Below are 16,764 nucleotides of genomic sequence, written 5' to 3'. Positions count from 1 at the left end.
GCCCATACCCACCAGCTACCTCCTGTCTTGCACTCTCACTTCAAGACCACCTATTCCCCTGCCCTAGTCACCAAGGGGCCAAGTACCAGACAATTCAGGACAGCTCCTATGTCCCCTGAAATCATTTAACCTATGCGAATCCTAAGCCTGCTTAACTTGCCTCACCTGTTCTTTCCCTTGTAAACCAATCAAGGCTCCTGTCCACATTTTCCCTCTGCTCCCTCTGCCTCCTGACTGACACTGGTGCTTCCCCACGTGCCCCTAGTGGCATGTGCCCCCTCCTCTTGGGAACTGTGAGTAATAAGCTTTTTTTTTTTTTTTAATGGCAGTCATCTCTGACCTATTGGTCACATCATACCTGAATAATAATAAAACCTATTTTTTTTTTTGTCTTTTTAGGGCCACACTCAAGGCATATGGAGGTTCCCAGTGTAGGGGTCGAAGCAGAGCTACAGCTGCTGGCCTATGCCACAGCCACAGCAACGCAGGACCCAAGCCACATCAGCAACCTACACCACAGCTCACCGCCATGCTGGATCCTTAACCCACTGCGGCCAGGGATTGAACCTGCATAGTTGGGTTGGTTGACCACCAAACCATGATGGGAACTCCAAAAACCTACATTTCAAGACAGTTCTTATGTTCTGTTCTTTCTGCTTCTGACCTTTTATTTATTTATTTATTTTTGTCTTTTCTATGGCCGCACTTGAGGCATATGGAGGTTCCTATGGTAGGGGGTCTAATCAGAGCTGTAGCTACCAGCCTACTCCACAGCCACAGCAATGCCGGATCCTTAACCTACTGAGCGAGGCGAGGGATCGAACCCTCAACCTCATGGTTCCTAGTCGGGTTCATTAACCACTAAGCCATGATGGGAACTCCTGCTTCTGACCTTTTAATTACACATGTGTTACACATTAAAATTGTTCCTCGTTTCTTGATCTGTTTTTCTTTTCTCTTGGTGTTTAAATTTGGGTAGTTTCTATTGACATATGTATCCACAAGCTCACTGAATCTTTTCTCAGCCATGTCTAGTCTACTAATAAGCCCAGCCACGGCATTCTTCATTTCTATGATAGCGTTTTTGTTTTCTGGCTTTTCTTTTTATTCATCCTGAGTTTCCGTCTCTTTGCTTTTATTACCCATCTGCTCTGGTATGTTGTCTGCTTTTTCCATTAGAGCCCTTAATATATCAATCAAAGTTATTTTAAATACCCTATCTGACAGTTCCAACATCTGTGTGGTATCTCAATCTTGATGCTTGCTTAGTCTCTTCAAACTGTTTTTTTCTTGTCCGTAATCAGGTGTTGTGATTTTTTTGTTGAAGCCCACTAATAGGAACTGAGGTCAGTTGGCCTCTACTGTCATGAATTCTGTTCATCTGGCTGGGAGCTGGGCTGTGCTTACTGGTCTCCGGTATCTGTAGGTGCCAGAGGCTTCAAATTCTCCTAGTGTTTTTGTTTTTGTCTGTCCTGTTGATTTTGGTCTTCCCTAGACACCCCCCTCTCAGAGAGAATCTGCATCTTGTAGCTCTTTCATATTTTTATTTTTTATTTTCTTTTTTTTGCTTTTTGGGGCCGCACCTTTGGCATATGGAAGTTCCCAGGCCAGGGTCAAATCGGGGCTGCAGCTGCCAGCCTACGCCACAGCCACAGCAATGCCAGATCCAAGCCACATCTTTGACCTACACTATAGCTCACTGCAAACGCCAGATCCTTAACCCACTAAGTGAGGCCAGGGATCAAACCTGCATCTTCATGGATCTCAATCAAGTTCGTTACTGCTAAGCCATGACGGGAGCGCCTCTCTTTCATCTTTTTTTTTTTTTTTAATTATCTTGGCTATGCCCACAGCGTGTGGAAGTGTCCGGGCCAGGGATCAAACCTGAGCTGCTGCAGTGAGAACACCAAACCCTTAACCCACTGCACCACAGGGGAAGTCCTCTTGTAGTCCTTCCAGCTGTCATTTCCTATTGTCATACTGGACCCCTGTTGTGGTGCAGTAAGGTGTGCAAGAGCAAAACACTGGATGTTTTTAGGATTAAAACTCAGTATTTCAGTGGTCCAAATCCCTGGGCTGTGACTCTCATATACGTTTCTTTTCTTTTTTTTCTTTTTTCATTTTTTTGGCCACACCTCGACATATGACGCTCCCAGGCCAGAGATCAGGTCTGAGCCACACTTTCAACTTAAGCTGCAGCTGGGGCAATGCTGGATGCTTTAACCCACTGTGCCCAGAGCTCCCAAGATGCCACCGATCCCGTTACACGACAGCAGGAGTTCCTGCTCATGTATGTTTCTAAGCTTTTCCCCTACTCTAGGTGAGGCAGGAAGCCTGGGGGTACTGGAGTGGGAGAAATGCCCTTCCTCCAGGTGGGATGAAGGTTCGTAAAGACTTTTTTTCCAGAGAGTAGGCTTCTGCTATTGAGAACACTCTGGGTGTACTTTGCCCCGCTACTCTTGGCCTCCCCTTTTCAGAACTAGGAGGGGAACTCTTTTTCAGCTCTTCACTATGAGAACTAAGTGAGGTTCCTGGAGGTAAATCTCAAGAAAGGATGGAAGCTCCCTAAGGACTGTGGCCCCCAGGAGTTCTTACTCTTCTGCTACCTCCTCCCCTGCCCCCTTTAGCCTCCAGCAGTTTGTCAAACTTACAAGTGCTCCTACCAGCTTGGCTCCAATGGCTTTTGCTCTAGGGAAGCAGATCTCAGCTGTAACTTTCTTTCTTTTTCCTTTTTTTCTTTTTTTTTTTTTTTTAGGGCCACACCTATGGCATATGGAGGTTCCCAGTCTAGGGGTCAAATAAGAGCTGTAGCAGCCGCCCTATGCCACAGCCACATCAATGCCAGATCCGAGCCATGTCTGTGACCTACACCACAGCTCACGACAACACAGGATCCTTAACCCACTGAGTGAGGCCAGAGATTGAACTCACATCCTCATGAATACTAGTGGGTTCGTTACTACCGAGCCATGATGGGAACTCCTCAGCTGTAACTTTCTAGATTTTCCTGCCTCTTTAAATTTAGGGGTGGTGATTTGCCCTGTGACTTCAGTACTTGGGTGGGTAAGAAAAGTTGTTGATTTTCAGTTTGTTCAGCCGTCACTTGTAAGAATGGGAATGACTGCCAGGGATCGAACCTGAAACCTCATGGTTCCTAGTCGGATTTGTTTCCACTGTGCCACGATGGGAACTCCATCTTTAACATTCTAACTGTAAACTTGATTGAATCCAAATTTGGCTTATAAGTAAATTACAATTACATTTAAATTTATAATTTACTGAAAATAATTTAAACATAAATTAAATTAAATTATAAATAATTTAAATTGTAAGTTAATTATTACCTCTACTTTCCTCCTGAATATGAGGATGTTAGAATGCTTTAACTCCAAAGTCTCCAGTCTGATATGTATTAATTGTTCAGTATGAATTTGAATTCTAGCTTGTGTTTATATGTCTCAAGTTGTTTATTATTATTTCAGAGAGTGCTTATTTAGATTTATCTATCTTTACCAATTTCTTTGCTAAAGATTCCTTCTCTGATGCTTTCCTTCTATGTTCTGTTTCTTTTTTGTTGTTGTTGTTGTTGTTTTGGGTTTTTCTGGTCTTTTTTTTTGCCATTTCTTGGGCCGCCCCCGCAGCATATGGAGGTTCCCAGGCTAGGGGTCTAATCGGAGCTGTAGCTGCCGGTCTACACCAGAGCCACAGCAACGTGGGATCCGAGCCGCCTCTGCAACCTACACCACAGCTCACAGCAACGCCGGATCATTAACCCACTGAGCAAGGGTAGGGATTGAACCCGCAACCTCATGGTTCCTAGTCAGATTCGTTAACCGCTGCGCCACGACGGGAACTCCTGTTTCTTTTTTCTTAGTCTAGGAAATGAGGAAAGTTTTTTGAGCAAGAATCGGGGCGTAATAAACTTAGTCTTTGTCTGACAATATCTTTAAGCCTTTGCTCTTAAATATTTAGGTGGATTTAGAATTCTAAGTTGATATTTTCTTTCAGTACTTGGAAGATACAGTTCACTGTTTTCTAGTTTATCCTGTTGCATTTTAGACACCTGCTCTCATGATAACTAAACTTCCCAAGATCAGCTCATAGTCAAATACTGCTACTTTGACTTCTGTCATATACCCACATTCCAGCTAGTCAGACTGAGGAAAAGAGAAAAGGGGCAAATTTGGTCAGATGTGGTTTTTTGTTTTTGTTTTTTCTTTTTGCTGCACCTGTGGCGTATGAAAGTTCCCAGGCCAGGGTTTGACTCCAAGCCACAGCTGCAGCAAGGCTGGATCCTTAACCCACTGTACCAGGCCAGGGATTGAATTCCACAGCTCAGTAGCAACCTAAACCGCTACAGAGACAATGCCAGGTCCTTAACCTGATGCACCACAGCAGGAACTCCTTATCAGTTGTGTGTTAAGCAAGGTTCTCAGAAGCTGATGCTTTGACTTATAAGCCGTTGGCCACCCATAGCTATTAGAGCACTAGTAAATGTGGTTTCTATTCTGGTGGCCATGTGCCTAGCTATCCCCCTAGGATGGTAGGGCAGGACTGGTTCACTCCTGGACCCAGTAGGTGCCACCTAGGTGTCCGAAGCTGGGATGTATTGTAAATCCTCCTCACCCCTGCTGCTCCATGGTCAGGGCTTGAGGTGCTGCCTAAGGAGAAGGCAGGCAGCAGGACCACCCCCTTCACCCCAGGCACAGACCCCCTCACCCAGGAGTCACTCCTCGTCGCTCCCTCTAGGCCTTGTTTCTTCTGCCTGGACCTCAGCAGGGGCTTCTCCCATTTCCTGGTACTGCAAGTCGTTGAGATCCCAGCCCACCTGGGAGGGCACCAAAGGCACCCTTTAATCTCCTCCTGGAGAGCTAAAAAGGAACATGTGTTGAGTACTCTCAGATGCTGTCCCGTGTGGGGCAGATGATCGCTCTGTTGGACCTATGAAGAAGCTGACACTCAGAGAGGTTAAGTGATCTGGCTGGGGTCACACAGCTAGGGTCAGACTCAATTGGGGTCTCCCAGCTCCCAGGACTATAAGACTAAATCTTTTTTTTCTGGTGTGGATCACGATTTTGTGGCTTGAAGCAAACAAGATTAAACTCCTGTTCTATCACATCTCTGGGGAGGGAACAAGGCAGGCAGGTGGCTGGAAGAGGGTGACAGCCCCCCCAGACTGTGGGAAGAGCCAAGGATCAGGCAATGAGTATTCCTGTCATCATTTACCAAAGAACCAGGCTGTTTGCAAGGTGAAGTGGTATGTGGAGGCAAGCTGATGAGAGACGTGGTTAAGAACAGCTACTTTATGGGAGTTTCCGTCGTGGCTCAGCCAGTTAAAAACCCAACTAGTATCCATGACGCCTCAGGTTCAACCCCTGGCCTCACTCAGTGGGTTAAGGATCCGGCTCTGCCACAAGCTGCAGCGTTAGTTGGAGATGTGGCTCGGATCTGGTGTTGCTATGGCTGTGGTGTAGGCTAGCAGCTGCAGCTCCGATTCAACCCCTATCTCAGGAACTTCCATATGCCCCAGGTGTGGCCCTAAAAAAAGAACAACTACTTTGTGAGAAGACAGAGCTGAGTTTGAGTTGCCTCTAGCTATGTGCCATTGGGCAAGTGACTTAGTCCCTCTGAGCTTCCATTTCCCCATCTTTAAGACGGAGATAATAGCACCCACCCAGTGAAGCTCTTGGAATATCTGGCACACAGCAAACCCATGGTGTACAATGGCTGTTACTTATTGCTTTCATGATGGTTACACCTTGTAGGGGAGACCTGTGCTAATGTATGATGGTTGAGAAAAGGAGAGTTGGGACACAGAGGACAGAGGTGAGACATGGGGGCCAGGCCTCCAGGCAGAGCACCAGGCTAGCATTCTGGGCACGTGTGCCATGCTTGCATCCACACATCCTCAGGTCGCATCCTCAGTGCCCTGGGCCTGCCCCTCATGCCTACACAGGACAGATGTGTCCTGTGACATCTGCTGAGCTTCAGCCCAGTCCAGACACCCTTCATGGGGCAGTCACTCCCAGAGCTCTTAGGGGAATTCCCAGGCTGAAGGCGCCGTGTCCTTCAGCACAGGTGAGCCCACTCCAAACGTTTGGGTCTTGGATCTCAAGATGCTCTCAAGAGCCTCCTTTATTATCTTCTCTCCCTCTTCTTCTTCCCATTCATTCTATTTGTCATAAAGGTTAACAACTCATACTTATTTATTGACAGAGACTGTTGACACCCAAAACAGAACTATACTAGAAAATCAGACAACACTAGGATGAAATGACCAAGGCCAATACAGCTGGAGCTTCCATGGCAGCACCTCCCGCCTAGAGTCTTCTGGTGTCCAATTGCTAAATACTGGCTCCAAACAAAGCAATGGAAGCCACAGTGCAGATACTGCTTAGAACAGGACCACCTCTCTCCGCTGTGGAATGTGAGTTCAGTAACACTGCATGCTCAAAGACTTTTTTCAGTGGAAACATCCTGACTTAGACAAAAGTAGAACAAATAGTATAATGAATGCCCATGTAGGAATCACCCAGCCTCTGCTGTTGTCAGGCTGGTCCATCACGCTTCCTTTCTCCCGTCCAGCATTTTTCCCATGGCTGGAGTGTTTAAATCCCAGACGTGATGTCATGTCACTTGTAATCAGTGTAGCCTGAGTCATTGTTTTTACATAACTGCCATGTCATCATCACACCTAACAAAAATAACAGTAACCCTTAAATAATCTGCCCATATTCAAGTTTCCTACTGTGTGTCATAGGTGTCTATTTGTAAGTAGTTTATTAGAAGAGTATTCACAGAATTTACTTGGCTCCAAATTCCACAACTCTGGCCCATATTTTGCTTCCTGGAAGGGCTATAAGGGGCCCAGAGGCAGGAAATGTGTCATACCCCTTCTTAAAATTTCCAGCTGTGTCCTGGACACAAACTAGCCCACAGTAGGCCCTCCAGATGAGTCCAGGTTCCCTGCCAACCTCTGCTCCGGGGCCAGCAGCCCTGGCTGGGGTGGGCCCCACCTGTCCTGTTGACCCATGCCCTGGAGACTGCCTGGGGCCCCTGCTCATAGCAGCGGGTTTGGGAGTTTTGCCTATGCTTCTCCTGCCCTGGGAATGTGGGGGTTTCTGTTTGGCCAGGTCTATGGGGATCCAGGGCCCCCAGGATGGACCATCTGGTGGGGCCTTTCATCTCTCTCCTCACCCCAGTTTTCTAACCTGTCGGTAAAACAAACCCCCAGGACTCCAGGGCCCTGCTCAGCCTAGGGAAGTGGGCTGCCCAAGCTCCCAAACCACTTTCTCCCCACTTCTTAATGGTGCCACAGTCCCCCTGGGATGGAGGACTCCGCTACCCCAGCCATGATGTCACCATTGACTTTCCTCCAAAGAGTGTGGCTTTTTCTTCTTTCCTGGGGGTTAAATGTTTATTCCTTTGAGACCCATTGAGTACCCCTGATTTCTCCATTTTCTTTCTGAATAAAGCCAGAATCAGAGCTGAAATGAGGGTGCTGTGAAGAGTTTCGTAACTGTGGTTCAGACCTCAAGTCTTATTTAATTGCTGTGTGTCTTTGAGCAAGTTGCTTAACCTCCCTGGGCCTTAGTGTCTCCCAGAAAGCTCTTTTTTTTTTTAAAGTATAGTTGATTTACAATATCATGTTAGTTTTCAGGTATATAGCACAGCGATTCAGATATATGTATATATTCTTTTTCAGGTTCTTTTCCCTTGTAGGTTATTACAAAATAGTAAATATAGTTCCATGTGCTATTCAGTAGGTCCTTGTTGGTTATCTTTCTTTCTTTTTTTTTTTTTTTTTTTTTTTTTGTCTTTTTGTTTAGGGCCGCATGGGAGCATATGGAGGTTCCCAGGATAGGGGTCCCTTCAGAGCTGTAGCTGCTGGCCTACGCCACAGTCACAGCAACACGCACTCTGAGCCGCATCTTCGACTACAGCACAACGCATGGCAATGCAAGATTTTAACTCACTGATCGAGGCCAGGGCTCAAACCCGAGTCCTCATGGATGTTAGTTGGGTTCATTAACTGCTGAGCCACAGCAGGAACTCCAGATATCTATCTTCTATAAAGTAGTGTGCTGACATTAATCCCAACTTCCTAATTTATCCCTCCCTCCCTTCCTCTTTGGTAACCATAAGTTTGTTTTCTTTCTTTTTCTTCTTTCTTTTTTTTTTTTTTTTTAGAAAATTATTGATTGGAGTTCCCGTCGTGGCTCAGTGGTTAACGCATTCGATTAGGAACCACGAGGTTGTGGGTTTGATCCCTGGCCTTGCTCAGTGGGTTAAGGATCCGGCATTGCTGTGAGCTGTGGTGTAGGTCACAGGTGTGGCTCGGATCCCGAGTTGGCTCTGGTGTAGGCCGGCAGCTACAGCTCTGATTAGATCCCTAGCCTGGAAACATCCACATGCTGCAGGTGCAGCCCAAGAAAAGGCAAAAAGACAAAAAAAAAAAAAAAAAAAAAAAGAAGAAGAAGAATAAAAATTATTGATCAATACATTTCTATTTGACAGTTTTTAATGTTTGTTTTCTATGCCTGTCGATCTATTTCTTTTTTGTAAATACGTTCATTTGTATCCTTTTAAGACTCCACATGTAAGTAATAACATAGGATATTTGTCTTTCTCTGTCTGGTTTACTTCACTTAGTTTGATAATCTCTGGGTCCATCCATGTTGCTATAAATGGCATTATTTCCTTCTTTTTCATGGCTGAGAATTATTTCTTTTTATTTATGTACCACATCTTCTTTATCCACTCCTCTGTCAATGGACATTTAGGTTGCTTCCATATCTTGGCTATTGTAAATAGTGCTGCAATGAACAGTGGGGAGCATGTATCTATTTGAATTGTAGTTTTATCCAGATATATGCCCATGAGTGGGGTTGTTGGATAATATGGTAGTTCTATATTTAGTTTTTTGAGGAGCCTCTGTACTGTTTTCCATAGTGGCTGTACAAACTGACATTCTCACCAACAGTGTAGGAGGGTTCCCTTTTCTCTGTACCCTGTCCAGTATTTATTATTGGAAGACTTTTTTTTTTTTTTTTCTTTTTAGGGCCACACCCTCAGGCTATTGAGGCTCCCAGGCTAGGGGTCAAATCACCACTACAGCTACTGGCCTATGCCGCAACAACGCAGCATCCAAGCCATGTCTGCAACCTGCACCACAGCTCTCGGCAACGCCAGATCCTTAACCCACTGAGCAAGGCCAGGGATCAAACCCTCAAACCTCATGGTTCCTAGTCGGATTTGTTTCCACTATGCCACGATAGGAACTCCTATTGGTAGACTTTTTAATGATGGCCATTCTGACTGGTGTAAGGTGGTACCACATTGCAGTTTTGATTTGCATTTCTCGAATAATTAGTGATGTTGAGTATTTTTTCATATGCCTACTGGCCATCTGTATGTCTTCTTTGGAGAAGTGTCTATTTAGATCTGCCTATTTTTTGATTGGATTTTTTTTTATATGTTGAGCTATATGGGTTGGAATATATTTTGAAAAAAAAAATCCCTTGTTGATTGTATTGTTTGGAAATATTTTCTCCCATTCTGTAGGTTGTCCTTTCATTTTGTTCATGGTTTCCTTTCCCAGGAAGCTCATTGTGTAGCAGCTGCTCCAGGGTCAGACCCTTTCCTCACCTGGAGGAAGGTGTACATTTTCTGGACACAGGGTCCTTTTTTGGGGGGGACTGGCCCTCCTCCAGGAGCAGATGTCCTTCTCTTGTGTCTGATTTACAAGTTCATCTAGGACAGTGGCTGCTAAATGTGCTGTGAACATTTGGGGTGAGAGTGGAGGGAATGGAAGGGCCTCCTCTTCCACAAAGTGGTCTGAGCACCAGGCTGAGGGTCAGGAGGTTTGGGCTCCAGTCTCACCTCTGCCCTCAAACTCCTTGTGCATCTGTGGGCAAGTCTCTTGAACCTCTGGACCTCGGTATCCTCTGTAAAATGTGTTCAGGAAAGCTTGTTCAGGCAGCCTCTCAGGGTCCTGGGGATTAGACGAGAGAATGACTGTTTGGCACCTTGAAGGTGACCCATGGGTTGGGAGAAAATATTAGCAAACTACATATCTGACATAGGACCAATATTGGATATATATATATATATATATTTTTTTTTTTGCTTTTTAGGGCCGCACCCATAGCACATGGAAATTCCCAGGCTAGAAGTCTAACAGGAGCTACAGTTGCCAGCCTATGCCACAGCCATAGCAGTGAGGGATCTGAGCTGCATCTGTGACCTACACCACAGCTCACAGCAATGCCGGATCCCCAACCCACTGAATGAGGCCAGGGATTGAACCTGCATCCTCATGCATAATAGTCAGATTCATTTCTGCTGTGCCACAATGGGAACTCCTATATAAATAATTCTTAAACACTCAACAGTAAACACACCATTCAGTTAGAAAGTGAGTGAAAACACGAGCAGGCATCTCACCGAAGATGGTGTATATAGTTGACAAATATGCACGTGAAAAGATGTCCAACATCTTTACTCACTAGGGAAAAGCACAATGAAAACCATCAGAATAAATAAAATAAAAAAAGTGACAACACCAATTACTGGTGAGGATGTGGAGAAATTGGATCTCTCAGCCATGGTGGGTGGGAATTTAAGATGGTACAGCCACTCCAGAAAAGGGTATGGCAGTTTCTTAAGATACTAAACATGCAGCTACCTTACAACTTGGAAATTGTACTTGGGGGCATTTATTCTCAGAGAAATGAAAATCTGTTTTCAAGCAGAAGCCTGGATATCAATCTTTATAGCAGCTTTACTCATAATAGCCAAGAATGGAAACAACCAGATACTCTTTTGGGGGTAAACAGCTAATCAGCTGTGGCATATCACATCATGGAATATTACTCAGCAATGAAAAGGAACATGTTGCTGATAAGCACAGCAGCCTGGATGAATCTACAGAGAACTATGCTGAATGAAAAAAGCCAGTCCTCAAAGGGAACCAAATATATGGTTCTCTTCATATAACTTTCTTGAAATAAAATTACAGAAGTAGGGAGTTCCCATCATGGCTTAGCAAATAATGAACCCGACTAGTATCCACGAGGACTCAGGTTTGATCCCTGGCCTTGCTCAGTAGGTTAAGGATCTGGCATTTGCAGATATGGCTGGGATCCTAAGTTGCTGTGGCTGTGGCATAGACCAGTGGCTTCAGCTCTGATTGGACCCCTAGCCTAGGAACCTCCATATGTCGAGTGTGCAGACCTAAAATGACCAAAAAAGAAAGCCACTTAAATTGCATTTGTCAGAATGAGCTAGGGTGCTAGGATTGACTTTTTCCCCACTCCCTTTTTATTTGTTTAAAAGTTAACTTTAGTCCTTATTCATTCTTTCTTTCTTTCTTCCTCCCTCCCTCTTTTCTTTTGTCTTTCTAGGGCCACACCTGTAGCATATGAAAGTTCCCAGGCTAGGCGTCTAATCGGAGCTACAGCTGTCGGCCTATGCCACAGCCGCAGCAATGCCAGATCCGAGCCGGGTCTGCAACCTACACCTCAGCTCACAGCAATGCCCGATCCTTAAACCCACTGAGCGAGGCCAGGGATCAAAATTTCATATCCATGGATTCTAGTTGGGTTTGTTACCGCTGAGCCACAACGGGAACTCCAGTCCTTGTTCTTTAGGGGAGGCATCAGGACACTGACATCTGAGAGTCAGGAGGCTCTCAGGATGGCCAGGGCCAACTTCTGCCTTCAGCTATGGAGGTTTTCATTAGGCCCATTTTATAGCTGAAACAACTGAGGCCTGGAGGCCCAGGGTAAGTCAAGATTAATCTAGATTTAGGGATATTTTAAACTCAATTTCAAATTGCATCAAATGCAGCCACTGTTTCTCAAATAATATGGAGTTGCTAACATTCCAACCTAGGCCAAAGGCTACCTCTTCAAACATGGATTTAAAGGACATACAGGGTCTTCTACATACATACAGGCTAGGTTGGAGTTTCTCCAAGGAGGAGTGAAAAAAGTCTTACCTTTTTTTTTTCCCACACCTGTGGATGCGGAGGTTCCTGGATCAAGGATTGAACCCATGCCACAGTAACCACCTAATCCACTGTAGTGACAGCGCCAGATACTTAACCCACAAGGAAGCTCTAGAGGTCTGACTTTGAAGTCAGGGAAACCTGGGTTCAAGTCGTGAATTAGCCACTCTCCAGTTACGTGATCCGGTTATTGTTTATCCTTCTGATTCTCACTTTTCCCATCCATGAAATGGGGACAATAGTCCCTGGTTTAGAGTGTTCATTTAGGGAGTTCTCGTCGTGGCGCAGTGGTTAACGAATTTGACTAGGAACCATGAGGTTGCGGGTTCGATCCCTGGCCTCTCTTTGCTCAGTGGGTTAAGGATCTGGCGTTGCCGTGAGCTATGGTGTAGGTCGCAAACAAGGCTCGGATCCCGTGTTGCTCAGGCTGTGGTGTAGGCCGGCGGCTACAGCTCCAACTCGACCCCTAGTCTGGGAACCTCCATATGCCATGGGAGCAGCCCAAGAAAAGGCAAAAAGACAAAAAAAAAAAAAATAGTGTTCATTTAATAAATGTTTTAAGATGATTAACACAGGCCTTGCCCTCACAGGCATTCATTTGTAAGTAAAGATTCATGTCAAGAACCAGGCTGCAGGGTGCTCATAGTAGGTGTGCATTCTTTGCTCCCTACACCCACAGAGCATCATTCTCAGACCTTGGAGTTCACTGGGGAGCTCCCATCAGCCTGAGGGGCCCTAAGACCTCATCACAAGAGTGCCAAGGCCTAGAGAGGGCTAACTCTGTCCAGGCAGTGCCCGAGCGCTTCATACAAATAATCTCACTGCAGACTGGGATGGCTGTCGCCCCATTTTTATGGATCTGGAGACTGAGGCCAAGCTGTCTAACTGTTGTCCCAGAGTTCATGTGCCTGCTGAGTCAGGGGGGCCTGGCTGTCAGTTCTGGAATGTAGGGAAGCCGGATGCCACGCTCAGCTGCTGAGCTGGCTCCCTGGTGCTGTCACGGTGCCCACAGGATGCTGGGAAGTTGCCCCATGAATCACCCCCCCCCAAACACACACACACACATACACACAAAGGTCAGAGATATCACCTCGGGATGGAGCTGAGCTGGGGCCTCTCTTATGCTTCTGGCAGCTCTGTTCTGGCCTTGGAGATCAGCCAGAGAGATAAGAAATGCCCTGAGGTTGTGCCTCCGCCCTGTGCCAGGTTCACATACAACCAGGTGCTGCAGGAGGTAATCTCTTATTTGCCAGAGGGGAAGTACCCTCATCTGGGACTAGAAGGTTTCAAACACAAGGTTGTGACCGCATCTTATGGCACCTACTATGTTCAGTCATTGAAACCTTTAAATGGTAGGAAGTATTACTTAGTTCAGTTTTTTTGTTTTTGTTTTTTGTCTTTTTAGGGCCACACCGTTGGCATATGGAGGTTCCCCAGGCTAGGGGTCAAACTGGAGCTACAGCTGCTGGCCTACGCCACAGCCATAGCAATGCCAGATCCTTAACCCACTAATCGAGGCCAGGGATCAAACCTTCATCCGAATGGATACTAGTCAGATTCGTTTCTGCTGAGCTATGACGGGAACTCCTAGTTGAGTGGTTCTTAAATGTGAGCAAGCATCAGAGCCACCAGGGAGGTGGGCGTGGGTGTTAAAATACAAATTATAGTTCCCACCTCCAGAGTTAATGATTCATTAGGACTAGGATGGGACCTGCGAGTGTGAATTTCCAAAAGGTTTCCAGGTGATGCTGATGCTGCTGGTCCTAGCACCACATTTTGAGAATAATTAGTTCAATGTCCTTTCCCTTGCTTAAGGTGGGAAACTTAGTGGTCCTCAAGTTTCTTCTTACATACCTCCAGGGACAGAGGACTCATTGCCTCATTGCCTCTCCTGTCACCCTCTTTCATTTCTAAGTATTTTTTACTATGAAGATATGAATTTTGTGGAGTTCCCATCATAGCTCAGTGGAAATGAATCTGACTGGTATTCAGGTTGAACCAGGGACACAGGTTCAATACCTGGCCTTGCTCAGTGGGTTAAGGATCCAGCGTTGCCTTGAGCTGTGGTGTAGGTCACAGACGAGGCTCAGATCTGGCATTGCTGTGGCTATGGTATAGGCTGGTGGCCACAACTCTGATTCAACCCCTAGCCTGAGAACCTCCCTCCATATGCCGCAGGTGCAGCCCTAAAAAGATGAAAAAAAAAAAAAGATATGAATTTTGTGCGTGTGCTTGCGTTGAGATGAAAATGAACTCTTTCAGCTCTCCCCTGTGGCTCATTCTTTCTGCCTCTGGACTACAGGATCTTATCAGAGAGGAGCACTTGGAGGGGAGGAGGGACTTGTAATTAGATCTATGGTCTCCCTCACCTACACGGTCCACAGCCACTAAGCTCTGTCCATTCTACCCTCTAAGTCAATCAGTGATGTTCCATAGAAATGTATTGTGAATTCTACGTACAAAATTTAAAAATTTTTCCAGCGTTCCCTGCTGTCTCAGCAGCTTAAGGTCCAGCATCATCACTGCTGTGGCTCAGGTGCTATTATGGAGTAGGTTAGATCCCTGACCCAGAAACTTCCATGTGCCACGAGCACAGCAAGAAAAAAATTTCCAACAGCATCATTAGTAATAGTCATAAGAGGAATTACCATCATGGCACAGTGGGTTAAGAATCTGACTAGAATCCATGAGATGTGGGTTCAATCCCTGGCCCCACTCAGTGGGTTGAGACTCTGATGTTGCAGTGAGCTGTGGTGTAGGTTGCAGACATGGCTCAGATCCCACATTGCTGTGGCTGTGGTGTAGGCTGGCAGCTGCAACTCCAATTCGATCCCTAGCCTGGGAACTTTCATATGCCGTGGGTGGCGGTCCTAAAAAGACTATATATATATATATACTTGATTTAACCAAAATATATATTTTTAACAAGTGATCAATACAAAAATTATTAAGGAGCTATTGTGTATTCTTTTGTTTTCACACCAAGACTTGGCAATCAGTGTTCACTTTACCTTGACAGTACATCTCAATTCTGATCAGCCACATTTCCAGGGCTCCATAACCACTTGTGACTGGTGGCTACTGTTTGGGCCAGTGCTGTGACCCTGTCCCTTATCCTCATTTCTGCTGTGTCTCATGCTCACCAGGACCCTGCCCCTCACATCTTCCCCTCAGTCCACAATTCGGCAGCCAAATCATTGTCTGAAATGTAGATTTGATCATGTTCCCATCACTCTCAGGATCATGTCTGGCCTCCTTGATCTGGCTCCTGAGGCCTCTCTGGCTTTCCCTTCTCCCCTCCTCCGATCTGCCAGCCCCCCACTCTCCCACTGTACTGAATTATTCACAGACCCTCAACACAGTAGTGCCTCTTACTCCAAACCTTTGCACACTTGTTTCCTTCTGCCTGGAATGCCCTTGGAATGCTTTTTGGGACACCCTTTCAGGTCACTCATTCATTCAACAAAATTTGTTGAGCACTTACGATGTGTCAGACACTGTCCCAGATCCTGGAGCAAACAAATACATAAGAAGGAAATATGCCTAATAAGAAAGTATACAGGGTGTCAGGTGGTGAGCAGTAAAGCAGTCTTTGAGGCAAAGGTAGTGCTGGTGGTTACTGATGGGTATAGGGTGGTCAAGGAAGGCCTCTTGGAGGAGGTGACATTTGAGTAAAGACCTGAAGAAGTAAGGGAAGGAGCCAGGCGACTGTCTGGAGAAAAGCATGCTATGCAGAGGGAACAGGCAGCGCAAAGGCCCTGAGGAAGGAGTGTTTGGGGTATATTCCAGCGTGCCTAGGGCAGAGTGAGAGAAATTTGTAGGAATTAAGGTCAGAGAGAGCAAGGAGTGGGTGGCACATCATGTAGGGCTGTGTAAGAATGTGAATTTTGTCCTGAGTGAGGTGGGAGCTCTGGGAGGATGCTGAGTGAAGGTAGGATATGAGCTGACTTGGGTTTTAATCAGATGGCTCTAGTTGCCATGATAAGAACAGACAGGGTCGTTAACAGGAACATAGAGACTAGTGATATGGTAGCCAGACAAGGTTGGTTGCCATGGAGATGGAGAGAGGGGGCTGGATTCAGGATATGTTGAAGGTGGGACCAGCAAGTTTTTCCACATAGGTCAGAAACAGAATATGAGAGAGCAAAGAGTCAGGGATGATTCCTCTTCCAGGAAGCCCTCTGGGAAGCCCTTAGCACCCTGCACCTTGCCCTAATGGGGGCTGTCATGGCCTCTCTCCCTTAGGATGCTCCCCAGGGCACTGTTGACTTGTTGACTATCCTGCTTCCAGAGTGTTTGAGAGGTGAGTGAGAGACAGAGGCAGGCTGGGTGGGTGACCCCTGGCCTCAGCTTTGAGAGTTCAGTCCCTATCCCCTTGGGATTCACAAGGCAGTGGATGTTTTAGCCTTTGCCCAGTTTCCTTACCCGGAAAGGCACTGCCAGACCCATCCACAGGAGTCTCCCAGCACAACCCTGAGCCCCAGAGCCACCTCTTCTGCCACCTCCCCAACCTCACCCACGGCAGGGAGCATCAGGTTGGCCCACATGGCTGGGCCCTGAGTCAGCCTCACCCACAGGAGTGGAGAGAACCTGGGACATGCCCACCACCTCCCTGCCCACAGCAGGACACAGATGCCACCACCCCCACATCACTCCCCGGGGTGCAGCTGCCCCATTTGCTGCTCTTGGCATGTCTGGGGAAGATCAAGTCAGGCAGGAAGGCCTGGGGCCCATAGCATCCAGGAAGGAATGCC

This window comes from Sus scrofa, chromosome 13 (assembly GCF_054392235.1).
Source record: "Sus scrofa isolate SSC_HxYL_T2T_F1_AM1 chromosome 13, Sscrofa_HxYL_maternal_Yorkshire_Landrace_v2.0, whole genome shotgun sequence".
Classification (NCBI taxonomy): Eukaryota; Metazoa; Chordata; class Mammalia; order Artiodactyla; family Suidae; genus Sus; species Sus scrofa.
The sequence above is the reverse complement of the archived record's forward strand: the minus strand, read 5'-3'. Positions refer to the sequence as shown.